A 19,238-nucleotide genomic window follows, 5' to 3' on the forward strand; every position below is an offset into this window, starting at 1 on the left:
TACCTGACGCAGGTGCTGCAGGTCGTTGGACACCAGAGGGGCCAGGTTGGTCGGGGTCGGGTTCGTCCACAGAGTGGTGAGAGTCGTCGCTGCCGGTGGCTCCTTCATCCCGCCGAGCCGGGTCCTGTGAGTCTTCGCCCCCAGTGTTGGGGGGTGATCCACGACGTTGACCTGTGTGTGAGAGAGACAATGTTAATTTTGTTCCATGCAACATCCATGTTTCATTCGTTTCAAAGTTGGAACATTTCCTCTGGGAATTTGGTTATGTCTTGCATTCCACTCACAGTGCACTTGTGCATGGGTATGTCCCTTGGGCACAGCTTTGGCGACTTTACCTATGTGTGGCACAGTCGTACTTGCTGCGTCAAGTGTGACTGCAGTCAGCAGTGGAGTGGGCAGGTGTGGCGAGCCGTGCATTGGCGCCTTCCGTGTAGCACTGTACGTGGGCACATGAAGTTGTTCCACACACTTATATGATGCAGGTAGCTGTCGTTGTGCTTGTGCACAGGTTGTGACATGGCCATGTGTTTTGCCATGGAGGAGAGGGGGGGTGCTGGCACTGGCCACCCTTGTCTACATGCACGCAGTCCACCTGCTGACGAGCAGACATTCCCACGCCCCACAAGGCTGATTTGCTCTCCCTATGTCTCCCTCCCTCTCTGTCCCCCTCTCCCTCCCTCTGTGTGTCAGCCTCCTCCCTCTGTCCGTCTCCCTGTGTCTCCCTCCCTCTCTGTCCCCCTCTCCCTCCCTCTGTGTGTCAGCCTCCTCCCTCTGTCCGTCTCCCTGTGTCTCCCTCCCTCTCTGTCCCCCTCTCCCTCCCTCTGTGTGTCAGCCTCCTCCCTCTGTCCGTCTCCCTGTGTCTCCCTCCCTCTCTGTCCCCCTCTCCCTCCCTCTGTGTGTCAGCCTCCTCCCTCTGTCCGTCTCCCTGTGTCTCCCTCCCTCTCTGACCCCCTCTCCCTCCCTCTGTGTGTCACCCTCTGTCACCTCAGCCCAGCTTACTGTGCACACACTGTTAGCAGATCTTTGAATGGCCCTTGGATTGTTGATGTGAGTTTTTTCTCTGATCTCCAGGCACCCATTGGGTGTAGTGTGTGTGTCTGCACTGCTGCTGTGGTGGTGTGTGCTGCCACTCTTTCACAGTGTTGGCTGCTCATTGGCTGCTGTCATGTGCAAGAACGTGCCGTCACCCCCATGTGTCGATGCAAGGCGTCCGCCATTTGCTGGCAAGTCATTCCTGTGTTGGGACACACTGTTTGTCTGGCTGTGACCTAGGCCATATGGGCAGGGGGCATTGTTGTCTGCTTCTGAGTTGCACTATGTGATTTTTTGGGCACACCCTCCCGCCATCCGGCTTACCGTGTCATGTGTTGGTGTCTTCTGTGGCCTGTGACTTGACATTGTCCAGCTGGGTGCATGGGGCATGGTGGCGCCAGTGGCATGTGCGTGTTCATGGAGTGTGGTTGAGTCATGCGATAGCTTGGGGTGGTTGCGTGCCTGTTTGTGAGTTTGGTTGTGGATGACGTTCCCCCCATGTGAGGTGAGTTGTTTGTGTACTCACCCGGCTCTCGGAGTCCATCTACTCCGTCCACTGCCACCACCGGCAGTATGGCCATCACCCTCTCCTCCCAGGGATGGTAGTGTACGGGTCTGCGGGCCAGCCCTCCTCCAGTGACGTTGGCCTGGTTGTGTTCATCGGTGTCATCTTGGCTCGGACCCTCCTCCGCAGATCGTACCACCTGGCTTGGCATTCCTGCTTGTTCTTTCTGGTGTCCGCAACAGCATTCACAGCATCGACGATGGTCTGCCACATGGCTGTTTTTGCTGAAGTGCTGGTCTGTCTGACCAATGTTCCAAAGAGGTGTGGCTCGACTCTGAGGATTTCATCGACAAGGACCTCCAACTCTCGGCTAGTGAACTTGGATTCTTGTTAGTGGGCATGGTGAGGGGTGTGGGTGTGGATGGTGGGGGGGTGTGGATGGTTGTGGGTGTGTGGGTGTGGTTGTGCAGGTGTGTGTGTGAATGTGATGAGGGGGTGTTTGTGAAGGTGTGTGTGTGAAGGTGTGCAAGTGTAAGGTGTGGTAAAGCTTCTAGTATGGTGCTGTAGGTTGTCTGTGGGGTCTGGCAGCAGTGAGTCTGTTGCAAAGGCTCATGGTTTGTGTGTGTGGGCCATTTGTATTGGTCCATTGGTGGGTGTGGCTGTGTTTGAACTTTGGGTGGGTGTGTTATAAGGAGTAGTTGTGTTTTGGGCCTCTGTTTTGGTTTTTGGCAGTTGCAGGTCAGTGAATGTGTTGTTTTAGTGGTTGTTGGACATGTTTTGTGGCTTTGTGCCATTCGAATGGTGTATTCTTGTGTCGTTTTGGTTTGTCCTGGTTGTGTACGTGCGTTTTTTGCATGTGTACGGTGTGTACATGGGCCATTTTGTTGTACAGTGCTGTCCTTGTGTGTGGCTTGGTACGACTCGTACATGCACGATGTTGTGTGAAGGTGGTGATGATGGGGCCTGGGGTGCGCTCCGTACTTAGAATGTTGGGGTGGGGGTACGCTCAATGCATACGCGGGTGGGGGTACGACTCTAACGTACATGGGTGTACATACACGGGGGTACGACACGTACACGGGTGTACATACAGGGGGGGTACGACTCTAACGTAAACGGGTGTACATACACGGGGGTACGACACGTACACGAGTGTACATACACGGGGGGTACGACACGAACGTACAGGGGGGGTATGACACGTACACGGGTGTACATACACGGGGGTACGACACGTACACGGGTGTACATACATGGGGGGTACGACACGAACGTACAGGGGGGGGTACGACACGTACACGGGTGTACATACACGGGGGGTACGACACTTACACGGGTGTACATACACGGGGGGTACGACACGAACGTACACGGGGGGTACGACACATACACGGGTGTACATACAGGGGGGGTACGACACGTACACGGGTGTACATACACGGGGGTACGACACGTACACGGGTGTACATACAGGGGGGGTACGACACGTACACGGGTGTACATACAGGGGGGTACGACACGAACGTACACGGGGGGTATGAAACGTACACGGGTGTACATACAGGGGGGGTACGACACGTACACGGGTGTACATACACGGGGGGGTACGACAGGAACGTACACGGGTGTAAATACCGGGGGTACGACACGAACGTACACGGGGGGGGGTACGACACGTACACGGGTGTACATTCAGGGGGGGTACGACACGAACACGGGTGTACATACACGGGGGGTACGACACGTACACGGGTGTACATACACGGGTGGGGGTGTACATACACGGGGTACAACTCTAACGTACACGGGTGTACATACCCGGGGGGGTACTACTCTAACGTACACGGGTGTACATGCACGGGGGGTACGACACGTACACGGCTGTACATACCAGGGGGTACGACACGAACATACACGGGTGTACATGCACGGGGGGTACGACACGTACACAGCTGTACATACCAGGGGGTACGACACAAACGTACACGGGTGTAAATACGGGGGGGTACGACACGAACGTACACGGGGGGTACGACACGTACACGGGTGTACATACACGGGTGGGGGTGTACATACACGGGGGGTACGACTCGAACGTACGGGGGCTGGGGGGAGTGTTGGGCACGTATGCGGGCACATGTCTCCATGGTTGCTATGGGAGTTCGGTGCGGACGGTGTTTTTTCCATACGGTTGTAACATCGGACACACGGGATGGATCGTGATTCCGCGGTCGGACTTCACTTTTCACATTTGTACGGTGATTCGTCCGAGGACGTGTCGGACACATTTTCCGACACGAGGACGTGTGGGGAATAATTCCCAATGCGATTCGTATGGTCTTTTTCCCATGCGAATCATAATTGGCAGTTTGTACGGCACTTGTACGATTCGTACGGTAAAAAGACCGGATACGAGTCGTACGGGGAAAATTTTTACCGGATCGTAATCGGCACCTTGGTTGTTAATTAATTATTAATAGGTAATTAATTAAACAAAAATTTATTGGTATTTATAAATAATCAATTATTAAATCTTGTGTGATTGGTAATTAATTGTAATACTTGTTTTGATATTAATAAATAATTAATTTATAAAAAAAAATTAATTTATTATTTTCCCTACTTTAGCACTTACTTGAGTGGGAATAGTAATTTTTACCCCTATGCTATCCAATGCTTTCCCTATTATTGCACTCTCTAGAGTGGGAATATTAATTTTTACCCTACCGCTATCCAACGCTTTCCCTACTGTTGCACTCTCTGGAGTGGGAATAGTAATTTTTATCCCTACGCTATCCAATGCTTTCCCTACTGTTGCACTCTCTGGAGTGGGAATAGTAATTTTTACCCCTACGCTACCCAACGCTTTCCCTACTGTTGCACTCACTGGAGTGGGAATAGTAAATTTTACCCTCCCGCTATCCAATGCTTTCCCTACTGTTGCACTCTCTGGCGTGGGAATAGTAATTTTTATCCCTACGCTATCCAACGCTTTCCCTACTGTTGCACTCTTTGGAGTGGGATTAGTAATTTTTACCCCTACGCCATTTGACGTTTTCTCTACTGTTGTAATCACTGGAGTGGGAATAGTAAATTTTGAACTCCCGCTATCCAACGCTTTCCCTACTGTTGCACTCTTTGGAGTGGGAATAGTAATTTTTATCCCTACGCTATCCAACACTTTCCCTACTGTTGCACTCTCTGGAGTGGGATTAGTAATTTTTATCCCTACTCCATCCAATGCTTTCCCTACTGTTGCACTCTTTGGAGTGGGAATAGTAATTTTTACCCTTCCGCTATCCAACGCTTTCCCTACTGTTGCACTTTCTGGAGTGGGAATAGTAATTTTTACCCCTACGCTATCCAATGCTTTCCCTACTGTTGCACTCACTGGAGTGGGAATAGTAATTTTTACCCCTACGCTATCCAACGCTTTCCCTACTGTTGCACTCACTGGAGTGGGAATAGTAAATTTTACTCTCCCGCTATCCAGCACTTTCCCTACTGTTGCACTCTCTGGAGTGGGAATAGTAATTTTTACCCCTACGCTATCCAACGCTTTCCCTACTGTTGCATTCTCTGGAGTGGGAATAGTAATTTTTACCCTACCGCTATCCAACGCTTTCCCTACTGTTGCACTCACTGGAGTGGGAATAGTAAATTTGACACTCCCGCTATCCAACGCTTTCCCTACTGTTGCACTCTCTGGAGTGGGAATAGTAATTTTTATCCCTACGCTATCCAATGCTTTCCCTACTGTTGCACTCTCTGGAGTGGGAATAGTAATGTTTACCCCTACGCTATCCAACGCTTTCCCTACTGTTGCACTCACTGGAGTGGTAATAGTAAATTTTACCCGCCCGCTATCCTACGCAGAAAATATTGAATATTTTTTATAAATATTACGTTAATATATGTATTAATTTTTTTTTTTTTACTTACATTAATTATTTATTAATTTTAATGTTATTTAAGTATTTTTAAGTATGTGTCAGTTAATTATATGTATTATTTCATTAATTTTACATTACTTTTAAAACATTTAAAAAATTCGATATTTGACTAACTATATTATTTACAACGATATTTTGGATTCTATATTTTTGTACTTTCCTGTTTGGAGATAGGGAGTCGATATTTTGGTATTCTATATTTTGGCATCGATATTTTTGTAAGTCTATATTTTTGTAGTCGATATTATGTCAGTGATCCCCACTTAACAATGCAAAGAAAGGAACAATAAGATGGGGGAACCATAGAAACATTCATCACAAAGAATTGGTTGAGGAGCGTGACATCTACAAACATTTCCAGCACTCCAAGCGAGCCATTAGTTAAAATGAGAATATTCTTCTTCATAGTTCTCACTTGCATAGGTTTAGAGAATTTGCTTTCACCTTTGGTGCCAATTCCCCCTCTTTTCACCACAACACAGTCTCCTTCCTTTATATCAGGAACCTTTACACCTTTCCTGAGATTGTGGTAGTTCGTAGCAGCCAATTTCTGATTTGCAACATCACTCTCCACAGCAGCACGATCAACCCACCCACACACAATCCTTATTTTTAAGCCAACCAGGGATTTCTTTCACGCCAGGCTCACGCCCCTTGAGACAGACGAATGGCGACACCCCAGTCACCGATTGAGGTGTCACTCTATATGACCACACCAATTTCTTGAGTTCCTCAGACCATGACATACCATTACACATCGAAAGTTGAATGTGATCCATTATTAAATGGTTAATTCTTTCAACTAAACCGTTCGCTTGAGGTCTGAACATGGCAACCTTTTTATGTTTGACTCCCAACTTGCATAGAAATTCTTGCATTCTCTTAGATACCAATTGAACTCCATTATCGGATACAAGGATCTTAGGAATTCCTTCGTTCATGAACACTTTCCATGAACCCAATCGCCTTCTCGGTGTCAATGCAATCGGCAGTCTCAATGACAAACTGCTTAGAGTGGTAGTCTATTAAGACCATCAAAAACTTACTTCGCAAACCAAGTTTGGAGATAGGACCTAAGAAGTCAATCGCCACCCTCACCCAAGGACGCTTGGGAAAAGCCACACATGCGAGGGAAGGTTGCCTTACAACTTTTGTCTTCTCGCTTTTAGCACACACATAGCTCTCCTTAGCAACCTCCTCAATATCGTTGTCCATGCCAGCCCACAAAAATTACTGATGTGCAAGTCTCTTCATCATATTCCTGCCCAGATGCCCGTCATGAGCGATGTTCATTATCTTATTCCTGAGACCTGCAGGTGGCACCAATTGTTTCCTTCTCCACAATTTCCCTTCACTCACACTCAACTCAGCCTCAACATGGCAATAACTTTTGAACTTAACATTCTGAGTAAGGTCTTTCCTTCATCCTTCTGATACACATTTCATTACCTGTTGCAGCACATCATCATTCAACATAGCACTAGTCCACTCCTCCTTGTCAAAGGCCTGTCCCTCACTGCACCTGATCACCTCAACACCTTCTTCCATGTCCTCCTCAATTTCATCCACTGGCATCCTAGATAAATAATCAGCTACCACATTTTTCAGGCCTCTCACATACTACACTTCAAAGTTGTACTCAAGCACCTGTATCAAAAAAAGAGAGGGGGGACCAGGAGCTGGTTAATGGTCCAGTGCCTATGCTCCGAGAAGTCAATAGGGTAATCACTAGAAGGTTCCAGGGTCGGTATGGTTGAAAGTCAACCAAGGCCAGACCTCAACAAGAAGCGAAAAAAGAAAAAGAGATAGATCTATGGGTTTTTGTCTAGGGTGAGGTACTCTGGATGGGGGGAGACAGCAAAAGTGTCTCTTGTTGCCCTCACACATCCCGAGGGATGTCATGCTTCATCATCGGGCGGTGCTCCTCGTCGGGCCGGCGGTGCAATGCCCTACGGGTCCCCCGAAGGGTCTCTTTAGCGGAGATCTTTTAGAGAGCTGCCGATGGGTGCATGCGGGTATGTGGAGGGGGAGTACCGGGGTTAGTGGTGAAGGTAGTGTGTGCAAGGATAAAAATACCTAAGGGTTACCTGGGAGGCTATTTTAATAAGATGGTACCCTTGGTACAATAAAAATCGTGAAAAAATTGTTACTTGTCGAGACGTAATGTGTCTGTGGTAACTGGAAATAAAGGTCAAATGGTCGACATGTTTCGCGCCTTTTAGTGGTCAGAATGATCCATGGCGTTTCATCAGGACCAGTAGAGGTGAAAAGTGTGGGAAGAGTTGCCCAGACTATGTGTAGTGGGAGGGGTAAAAAATCACCCTCTCACTAGGCAACAGGGGAGGGAGTGAAGTGTCTCCTAAACAGGTAGTGTGTGAAAAAGGAGTCTGTTGTGCCCCCTTTGCATTGGACCTAGACCAAAAAAGGATAAAACATAACAACCTACCATCTATGACTGGCATGGGACTACACCCACAGCTGCCCGCTCCTCCCAACTCGAGAGTAGCCTGGGCCCCCAGATGTATGATATTGTGATTGTCTCTATGCAATGTGTGATTTCTCTCATTGCTGCTTACATATGCAGATTGACATGGCACCTCCGCATATGTATTTTAACTTCTTCACTTTGTTATGTTTTATCCTTTTTTGGTCTAGGTCCAATGCAAAGGGGGCACAACAGACTCCTTTTTCACACACTACCTGTTTAGGAGACACTTCACTCCCCCCCCTGTTGCCTAGTGAGAGGGTGATTTTTTACCCCTCCCACTACACATAGTCTGGGCACCTCTTCCCACACGTTTCACCTCTACTGGTCCTGATGAAACGCCATGGATCATTCTGACCACTAAAAGGCGCGAAACATGTCGACCATTTGACCTTTATTTCCAGTTACCACAGACACATTACGTCTCGACAAGTAACAATTTTTTCACGATTTTTATTGTACCAAGGGTACCATCTTATTAAAATAGCCTCCCAGGTAACCCTTAGGTATTTTTATCCTTGCACACACTACCTTCACCACTAACCCCGGTACTCCCCCTCCACATACCCGCATGCACCCATCGGCAGCTCTCTAAAAGATCTCCGCTAAAGAGACCCTTCGGGGGACCCGTAGGGCATTGCACCGCCGGCCCGACGAGGAGCACCGCCCGATGATGAAGCATGACATCCCTCGGGATGTGTGAGGGCAACAAGAGACACTTTTGCTGTCTCCCCCCATCCAGAGTACCTCACCCTAGACCAAAAACCCATAGATCTATCTCTTTTTCTTTTTTCGCTTCTTGTTGAGGTCTGGCCTTGGTTGACTTTCAACCATACCGACCCTGGAACAGTGCCTTCTAGTGATTACCCTATTGACTTCTCGGAGCATAGGCACTGGACCATTAACCAGCTCCTGGTCCCCCCTCTCTTTTTTTGATACAGTATTAAGCACGGCGGCTCAGCCGAGGGACCCTCCCTTTCCCTTGTTTTCCTCTCTTTTTCCTCTCTCTCTTTCTATACCATTTTATCCCACATTGTGACTTTTTCCCTACCCTCCCTGAGACATGTCACTTTCTACCATGGGGGACAACCTAGGCCTCAGCTATGGCGAGGACATTGTGGCTGAAATCCTGAGAACCCCGTCACTCCTAGATGTCGATGGCAATACAGCAGGTACCAGTGCACAAGGCGACTGGAACACCCTTACTTCCCTTAAAAAACTTCAGGTAAAGACCGCCCTCCACGGTTCTATCATGACCGAATACCTCAGAGCAAACTCGGCACCTAATGGACTGCTGGTCCGCACAGCACCAAGGATCTTTCTGGAAGACCTGATCTTCAGACGCGAATGGAGCCAAATTGCATGGAAATGCACCCGGGATTGGATCATTTTGATTATCAGTACCGCAAAACGCCTATCGGATGCTTTGATTGTTAAGATCAATATAGCAGAGAATGGTCTCAAAACCAGCATTAGCCTTTCTGCATATAAAACTCGCCTAACAGAAATAAATTCTGAAATCTCTGACCATCGAGACTACCTTCTAAACCAGAAGATAACCAAACTACAGAAGGATCTGAAGAGATTTGACAGGGAAAAGATCTATCCCTATACAAAAGAGGACTTCCAACCAACAGAAACTGACACGATCTCTGACGATGGATCATCTACGTCTAACCAGTCAGGCCGCTCCTCAGGTAGCAACTCAAGTAATCAGAGCTGGGGCCGTCGCTCCAACCAACAGGGTCTATTACCACCACCGCTAGGGCCACCACCATTCTACGGATTTCCACCCCAATCATTCCCACAACACGGACCCATGTGGTACCCTCCATATAACCCACTACAACAGGGTTTTCAGCAACCATTCCTCCATAACCCTCCTCCTCCTTTTCAGAACAGAGGCAGGGGCAGAGGCAGAGGAAGAAGAAGAGGGAACAAGCAGGTCCACTGGCAAGATCCGGACAACCAACAAAGAACAACGAGAAGCATGGCACAACAACAAAAAAACTGATCGTCAACCAGTCTTCGAGACCTTTGAACTCCGATGAGATCACAGCCTTGGAACTAGGACTGGGTTTTGTCCCTACTCCACAGGAGGACAACTTCAGAACTAATGAGGAATTACATCAACTGTTTCGTAAAGTGAGACTTAGGGCCTTCTTTAAAAACAACCAAACACAGACTGAGGACGACACTGGTCTGAGACCCCCGTCGAAATTCACCCCCACGTCTGGTATGGTCCCACACGAGGTCCTCACTTTCGAAAAAGCAGTTCTTAGGGAGGTCAATCGATTAGAACCTCCGAGCTCTTACAACAATTTCCCCAAAAAACTACGTAGAGCGGTAACCACTCTTCAGAATGATGATTCCATCATAATAAAACCGGCAGACAAAGGGGGTGCCACAGTGATCCTCAACATACAGGACTACGAGAAGGAGTGCTTACGCCAACTTAATAACACTGAGTATTATGAGATTCTCGAGACTGATCCAACTTCAAGGCTACTAGGTCAGATCAGAACCATGGTTAACGAAGCGGCAACAGAAGGATGGATTACGTCTAAATAGGCAGCCTTTCTAGTGAATCCATCTCCAAGGATGCCCTACTTTTATCTTCTGCCTAAGCTCCATAAGGGGGTGACCCCGTGCCCAGGCCGTCCCATCGTATCTGGGATAGGCTCCCTTCTGGAACCTTTAAGCCAGTTCAGCGACTTCTTTCTGCGTCCTCTGGTCCAGGCCACACCAGCTTACCTTAAAGACACCCGGGATGTCCTCAACCTCATCCGGACCATCAATGATGAAAACACCGAGGAAATTAACCTACTACTCACACTGGACGTGGAAGCACTCTATACGAATATACCGCAGGAGGCAACCATTGAAGTGGTTAGCAACCTGTTACAAAATTCGGAACTCCCAACGCCGACACCGGCCAGTTTCATCTCGGCGCTCATTGCCCTTGCCCTCACCAACAATTATTTTATGTACAAAACCACCATCTACCACCAGGTACAAGGCACCAGCATGGGGAGCACCTTTGCGCCGAGCCTGGCTGGGTTGTACATGTCACATTTTGAGACTAACCATATCTTCACTGACTCCAATCCGTTTCACCAACACCTTGTCACCTGGAAACGGTACATCGATGATGTGCTGATCCTATGGAGAGGACAGGCATCTGAGACACTGGAATTCTTTGAGTGGATAAACAATCAGGACCCCCATTTACGCTTCACTATGACCTCCAGTGCAGAGACAATCCCGTTCTTGGACTTATCTATCCAACTGGAAAATGGGATACTTCACACCAGTACGTACAAAAAAGAGACTGACTGCAACAGTCTCCTGAGTTTCAAGAGCCACCACCCAAAAGCTCTAAGGGAAAATTTACCCTATGGCCAGTTTCTCAGGATCAGACGCAATTGCAGCAAGCTACAGGATTTTGAAAGACAAGCCAACACCTTAACTGAGAACCTGACAGAGAGGCACTATCCGGTAAAAGTGATCAACCAAGCTAAAAAACGGGCTAGGAACAACACTCGTGAGGGCCTCCTGGAAACAAGAGAGCCCGATACCAATAATTTGATCACCTGCGTCACGACCTTCACCCCTCTCTCTAACAAAATCAAAAGAATTATCAACCGTAATTGGAAAATCATAAACAGCGATGCACTTAACATCCCCACACCTCGCTTTGCCTTTAAAAGAACCACAAATTTAAGAGACCAGCTGATTAACACACGGCCACGTCCAAAACAAGTGAGGAAAGAGAACACCCTCTGGGACCTCCCAGCAGTGAAGGGGCATTACCCGTGTGGCTCGTGTAGTGCCTGCACCTCAACACGACACACGAAATTCTTACAAATTGGTGATCTAAAATGGGAACAACGGAAGCATATGAACTGTAATACCACTAATTGTATATACTTGATTTCGTGCCCATGCGAACTTTACTATGTCGGTATGACCACCAGATCCATCAAAACGAGGATCAGTGAACACAAGAGTACCATTAGGCGAGCCCGCACAGCCACTAAGTTGACGAACCACTTTTTGGAAAAAGGGCACCCTTGTGAAGCGATCCTATGGACCATCTTGGAATCTAATACCAACTGGACCAGTGAGTCACTCTTTAGACGTGAACAACGCTGGGTGCACCGCCTACACACAGACACCCAGGGGCTCAACGACGATATCCCATGGACCGAGCTATAATACGGCCATTTCTGAATACATTTGTAATGTGCAGTCCATCCTACAATCCGTTTTTTCCTCTAGGAAAGCGCCTGTAGCAGCAGACAACGGATGGTATACCAACCACAGCTTTTACAGCTCTGAGTTATGCCTCACTCAACACGACTCAGACAACCACCTGTCGATCCTTTTCTAAGTCGCACCAATTAACTTGTGATACTGCTATATTTTAACATCAACCGGTAGACAATGGGACTATCACATCTATACACCTTAAGGGCCCGATAGCGCGGAACCACCTCACCCCCCACAAACTCTGACATACCCTCGACCTTGGTATCAGGCCGGGCGGACCCGTCAGAGGCTAACAGTGACACACATTTTTAGCCGAGGCATCCCTACATTACATACTAGTCATATCTTTGTTGTCTAGTTTTCTTTTCCGGCAATAACATACCGAGATTGCTTCACGGCCCGCATGCGCGTAGTGTCACTTTCTACACACACCACGCATGCGCATAAACTCTAACACACATGCGCGATAGAATACTGAAACTTTAGGTTTTACTACGCATGCGCAGCTCCGGGCCCACATGACTCAGCGTCTCCTCAATACCGGAAGTAGGCACCTCCTTCAAACACGGGTCTCACTCCTTAAATAACACGGGCTAGGCCAATTCAGTTACCTTCGAGCAGGCGTCTGGACCGGGCAGGTTTCCAGTGCCGTCACCTGAGCAACCCGTGAGTATTCCTCGAGCGGACCTATCTACTCAGATCACAACGTAAGTCTTCACCCTGCTCTACATTTTGCAACTATGTAAGTAAACCTAACGCTCCACTTTGTCTCCTTTACCCACCGGGTACTCCCTGCTGATACCTATCATTACCGGCTATCAGCCCTAGATGGTGTGGGCCTCCTACGCCGCTTTTAAACTCAAGGAGTAATCCCAACTCTTTCTATAGGTAAGACCACTCTATGTGCACTTTACTCGTGTTGAACCTGCGGATCTACTTGTGAAACTCACCTTAGCAATGCACATGTCTCTGTGACTTGCCCGTTGGATAACACGCCTGGTGAGCCCGCTGCGCAGCCTAGTGGAGGTCTTTGGGGCCCCGCGGGGTACAGCAGTTTACCTAGCGACCCTCCAGCTGGGTTCTGTGACCGCCACCGGGACCCGTAACCTACCATCTATGACTGGCATGGGACTACACCCACAGCTGCCCGCTCCTCCCAACTCGAGAGTAGCCTGGGCCCCCAGATGTATGATATTGTGATTGTCTCTATGCAATGTGTGATTTCTCTCATTGCTGCTTACATATGCAGATTGACATGGCACCTCCGCATATGTATTTTAACTTCTTCACTTTGTTATGTTTTATCCTTTTTTGGTCTAGGTCCAATGCAAAGGGGGCACAACAGACTCCTTTTTCACACACTACCTGTTTAGGAGACACTTCACTCCCCCCCCTGTTGCCTAGTGAGAGGGTGATTTTTTACCCCTCCCACTACACATAGTCTGGGCACCTCTTCCCACACTTTTCACCTCTACTGGTCCTGATGAAACGCCATGGATCATTCTGACCACTAAAAGGCGCGAAACATGTCGACCATTTGACCTTTATTTCCAGTTACCACAGACACATTACGTCTCGACAAGTAACAATTTTTTCACGATTTTTATTGTACCAAGGGTACCATCTTATTAAAATAGCCTCCCAGGTAACCCTTAGGTATTTTTATCCTTGCACACACTACCTTCACCACTAACCCCGGTACTCCCCCTCCACATACCCGCATGCACCCATCGGCAGCTCTCTAAAAGATCTCCGCTAAAGAGACCCTTCGGGGGACCCGTAGGGCATTGCACCGCCGGCCCGACGAGGAGCACCGCCCGATGATGAAGCATGACATCCCTCGGGATGTGTGAGGGCAACAAGAGACACTTTTGCTGTCTCCCCCCATCCAGAGTACCTCACCCTAGACCAAAAACCCAGTACTCAAGCACCGACAACATCCATCCGGAAATCCTAGGAGTCACACTACCTTCCAAACCCCTACCCTCCTTAAATAAATGAACAAGGGGCTTATGGTCCATGCCAACTTTAATAGGTAACCCCGAAACAAAATATCTAAAATGCTTAATGCCCCAACAGCACGCCAGGACCTCTTTTTGAATTACAGAATATGATACTCCTGCCCCTTGAAGTCTCCTAGAATCAGTTAAGTAACAATGGGGCAACCCGAAAAGCCACTGGGCCTGGGTAGATAATGGCACAATAAGATAATGTCCCAGTGGAAAGCAATTTAAGAAAGATAGATGTGTACAAGAGTTAATCCGTTATATCTGAACAACGGATTAACTCTTGTACACATCTATCTTTCTTAAATTGCTTTCCACTGGGACATTATCTTATTGTACCTTGAAGTCTCTTAGACGCAAACCCGATAATCTTTTCTTCTCCATCACACACTTGGGTCAGAACAGCACCAATTCCCACAGCACTGGCGTCAGTGGTAATGAAAGTCTGAGCTTTAACATTGAAATGTCCAAGAGTGGGAGCATAGAGAATACAGGACTCCATCCTATTGAACGCCTTGTCACAAATGTCATCCTATTCAAACACAACACCATTCTTCATTAATAACCTCAGTGGTTCCACAATTTCTGTAAATCATTCACAAATTTGGAACAATATTCTGCTGAGCCGAGATAAGATTTCAGCTGTTCCTTGTTAAGAGGAGTAAGGGCATCCTTGACAGCAGACACAATACTATTCTTGGTCTTAATCCCTGCATCTGATATCGCATGCCCTAAATACGTCACACAATTCTTCCTCAATATACATTTTTTCTTCTTTATAGCCAATCCATGACTCTCCATTCGCCTCAGAACTTCATTCATCACTTTATCATGGTGTGCACTGTCCTTTCCTACAACCAGCACATCATCTTGAAAGCAAAGGACATCTTTCATTGAGACATATCACAGAGTCGGCACTAACACATATTGGTGCCGATTGCGATCCTGTAAAAACCGAGTACGAACCGTCGGACGGAGCATATTCTCCGTCCGACGCGTACCCGGTCGGAACAATATACAAACATGGAAGTACGATTCGCACGGAAATACTATTTCCGTACGATTCGTACAAAACACCGACCAACGAAAATATACATACAAATGTGATCCGGGAAACCGCTGACGTGACGTCGGGACGCACGCAGCCTGCCTTTCACGAACCGGGAAGTACGATTCGCACCGACGTCATCCCGCACAGAGAATATTTTCCGGCAGCCAAAAACTGCTAGGAAATCAGGACGACGCGAACAAGGAGTACCTGCACGCGACGGACAGACATGGACCCGAACCTACGTGTCATCCCGGTCCTCATAGCAGTCGACCTCCTCTACAGGTTCCGACGCAGATGCCGCAGAAGGTCAGAACAACAAAGGGAGGGGGGAAAGGGGGGGCAGGAGCAGGGGCAGGCCACAAAACCCCCACCCAAGTCACACAGCACACATGCCCTGGACATACCTGACCCCCAGGCCCTGGTCACTACGAGGGGGTGGGGGCGTGTCCAGCAAAGCCAGCGTCCACCACAACGGAAGTGGTTGACGACGCGAACCGGTAACACAACAATACAGGTACGTCCCGTACCCACGCCTTAAGAGCGTGGGTACGAGTCGTACCATGCCCACACCTACGTCACCCCAACAATGGCGGGACGGCTCGTACCCACGTGGCAAAGGCCTGGGTACGGCCCGCACAAGCATTCCACAGCGTGGGTACGGATATGTACGGACCGTACCCCCACCCGCGTATGCATGGAGCGTACCCCCATCCCAACAGTGTATGTACGAACCGTACCCCCATGCCCGTATGCATGGAGCATACCCCCCACCCCAACAGTGTAAGTACGGACCGTAACACCACCCCATATGTATGGAGCGTACCCCCCACCCCAACAGTGTACGTACGGACCGTACCCCCACCCGCGTATGCATGGAGCATACCCCCACCCCAACAGTGTACGTACAGACCGTAACACCACCCCCGTATGCATGGAGCGTACCCCCCCAACAGTGTACGTACGGACCGTACCCCCACCCGCGTATGCATGGAGCGTACCCCCCACCCCAACAGTGTACGTACGGACTGTAACACCACCCCCATATGTATGGAACGTACCCCCACCACAACAGTGTACGTACGGACCGTAACACCACCCCCGTATGCATGGAGCGTACCCCCCACCCCAACAGTGTACGTACAGACCGTAACACCACCCCCGTATGCATGGAGCGTACCCCCCACCCCAACAGTGTACGTACGGACCGTAACACCACCCCCGTATGTATGGAGCGTACCCCCCACCCCAACAGTGTACGTACGGACCGTACCCCCACCCGCGTATGCATGGAGCGTACCCCCACCCCAACAGTGTACGTACGGACCGTAACACCACCCCTGTATGCATGGAGCGTACCCCCCCCAACAGTGTACGTACGGACCGTACCCCCACCCGCGTATGCATGGAGCGAACCCACACCCGTGTATGTTCTAAGCGTACATATCCTGATATAGGAGGGTTGGGTGCAGAGTCCTCCCAGCAGTGCCCGGTCATAAGAGGGGTGTGTGCAGAGTCCTCCCAGCAGTGCCCAGACACAGGAGGGGTGGGTGCCTAACACTCACAGCAGTGCCCAGACACAGGAGGGGGTGGTGCATAACACTCACAGCAGTGCCCAGACACAGGAGGGGTGGGTGCCTAACACTCCCAGCAGTGCCCAGACATAAGAGGGGTGTGTGCAGAGTCCTCCCAGCAGTGCCCAGACACAGGAGGGGTGGGTGCCTAACACTCACAGCAGTGCCCAGACACAGGAGGGGTGGTTGCCTAACACTCCCAGCAGTGCCCAGACATAAGAGGGGTGTGTGCAGAGTCCTCCCAGCAGTGCCCAGACACAGGAGGGGTGGGTGCCTAACACTCACTGCAGTGCCCAGACACAGGAGGGGTGGGTGCTTAACACTCACAGCAGTGCCCAGACATAAGAGGGGTGTGTGCAGAGTCCTCCCAGCAGTGCCCAGACACAGGAGGGGTGGGTGCCTAACACGCACAGCAGTGCCCAGACACAGGAGGGGTGGGTGCCTAACACTCACAGCAGTGCCCAGACACAGGAGGGGTGGGTGCCTAACACTCCCAGCAGTGCCCAGACATAAGAGGGGTGTGTGCAGAGTCCTCCCAGCAGTGCCCAGACACAGGAGGGGTGGGTGCCTAACACTCACAGCAGTGCCCAGACACAGGAGGGGTGGGTGCCTAACACTCACAGCAGTGCCCAGACATAAGAGGGGTGTGTGCAGAGTCCTCCCAGCAGTGCCCAGACACAGGAGGGGTGGGTGCCTAACACTCACAGCAGTGCCCCTGCAAAGAAAAGGGTGGAGTACCCACAGATCCAATGCCCACAAATGTCAGTCAGGTGCACAAAGATCCTGCAATACATGTACCACATGTGTGCGAGGCTGGGAGTATACACATGCATAGCGCCGAAAAGAAAACATGTCCACATGAAGTCATGTCAACAGTCTACATACACAAGTACAGTGACCACCAAGGACGCCACGAATGATGCAGGTGGAGACATCGCTCAGCATGCATGGCCAAAGTCTAACGAGTCCGTCACACACCCAGCCAATGTAGACACAGCTCAGCACCACATATTGGAATGACCCTGCAGGGAAGATGTCAGGTTACACAGAGGAAGGAACACACCTTGGGACGATGTCACCATGCAGTAACTGCTTACATGAACAAAGTTATGTAGCCAACAGCTTGTGATGGCACACAGATACCAGGGTCCACCCTATGACCAGCACAAGACGACAATTCCCACACACCCAACACATTATCACCACCCAAAATAATGGAGCAGGTCCACCAACAGCAATACCAGATAGACAGTAGTGTACTAAGGAAAAAGAAATTGCTTTATTCAGCATCCAAAAATCTATTTATCCCTTGAAAGTTCAAAATGTAAAATGCCCATAGGGCAATCCAAAGTTCAAATCCAGGTGGGGGACACAGTGGGACGCGTGTCCCCTAGCTTGCCTGCACAGTCAGACTCCTTTGTCTTCCAGAGGGGGGGGGGGCATCATGTGGGGGGGAAGGACCAGGCACCGCAGGGACATGAGGGCGAAGGGTAGGCGTCGTGGGTGCAGGGACAGAGGACTCCACCACAGGGGGTGGGGCAGTGCCAGAGGCGGAGGTCAGGATGGCACTGCACACCTTAGCAAGGTCCTCCAGCGACTCCCCTGCACCCGAAGGAACCACAGGCCCCAAGGAGGGGGGGGTCGGAGGGATGGGTCGCAGCGCCACTGGGGAGGGTGTGGACAGGGGGGGGACTCAACTCCCTTGCCGGTGTCCTGCCTCCACCGCTTGCAGGGTGGTGCCACACTGGGGCTGATGGACAGACTGGGCAGGACTGACCCTGTATCCGACTTTTGGCCAGGAGAGCTGAGGGGAGGGGATTTGGAGGGAGTGGATTTTGTGGAATGCGGACTCCCACTCTGGCTGTGTGTCTTACGTTTGCCCCCCGACCCAGTGGGTGTGCCTACTTCACCCTGTGTGTGCGTGCCAGGAGGTGTGCGTTTGACCTTCCCTGCTGGTGTGGTGCCTGTGTCTGTTGTGGTGGGTGCATGCTGACGTCTGGGTGTACGTAGGACAGGCATGGGAGTGGGAAGTGTGGATGGGTCAGGGGTAGGGGGTTGGACGAAGCGCTGCAGGAGACCTACTGCTGCAGACAGTGTCAAGTCAATGGACCTCAGCAAGTTGCGTTGGTCAGCCTGCGATGAGAAAATGCCCTCCAAGTATGCCTCCATGTTGTTCAGCTTTTGGCTGTGGCCATGGAGGACATTAAACATCGCAGCCTGACCAACCTGCAACTGCCGCTGGATGTCCACAGACTCGGCATTGGCGGCAGCAGTGGAGACAGGGGCAGGGGGTGAGGTGCCTAGCAGGAAGGAGACGTGGTGACCGGGCACGCTGGGAAGGGACACGAGCAAGTGGGAGGTGG

The sequence above is a fragment of the Triturus cristatus genome, chromosome 1_1 (assembly GCF_964204655.1).
Source record: "Triturus cristatus chromosome 1_1, aTriCri1.1, whole genome shotgun sequence".
Classification (NCBI taxonomy): domain Eukaryota; kingdom Metazoa; phylum Chordata; class Amphibia; order Caudata; family Salamandridae; genus Triturus; species Triturus cristatus.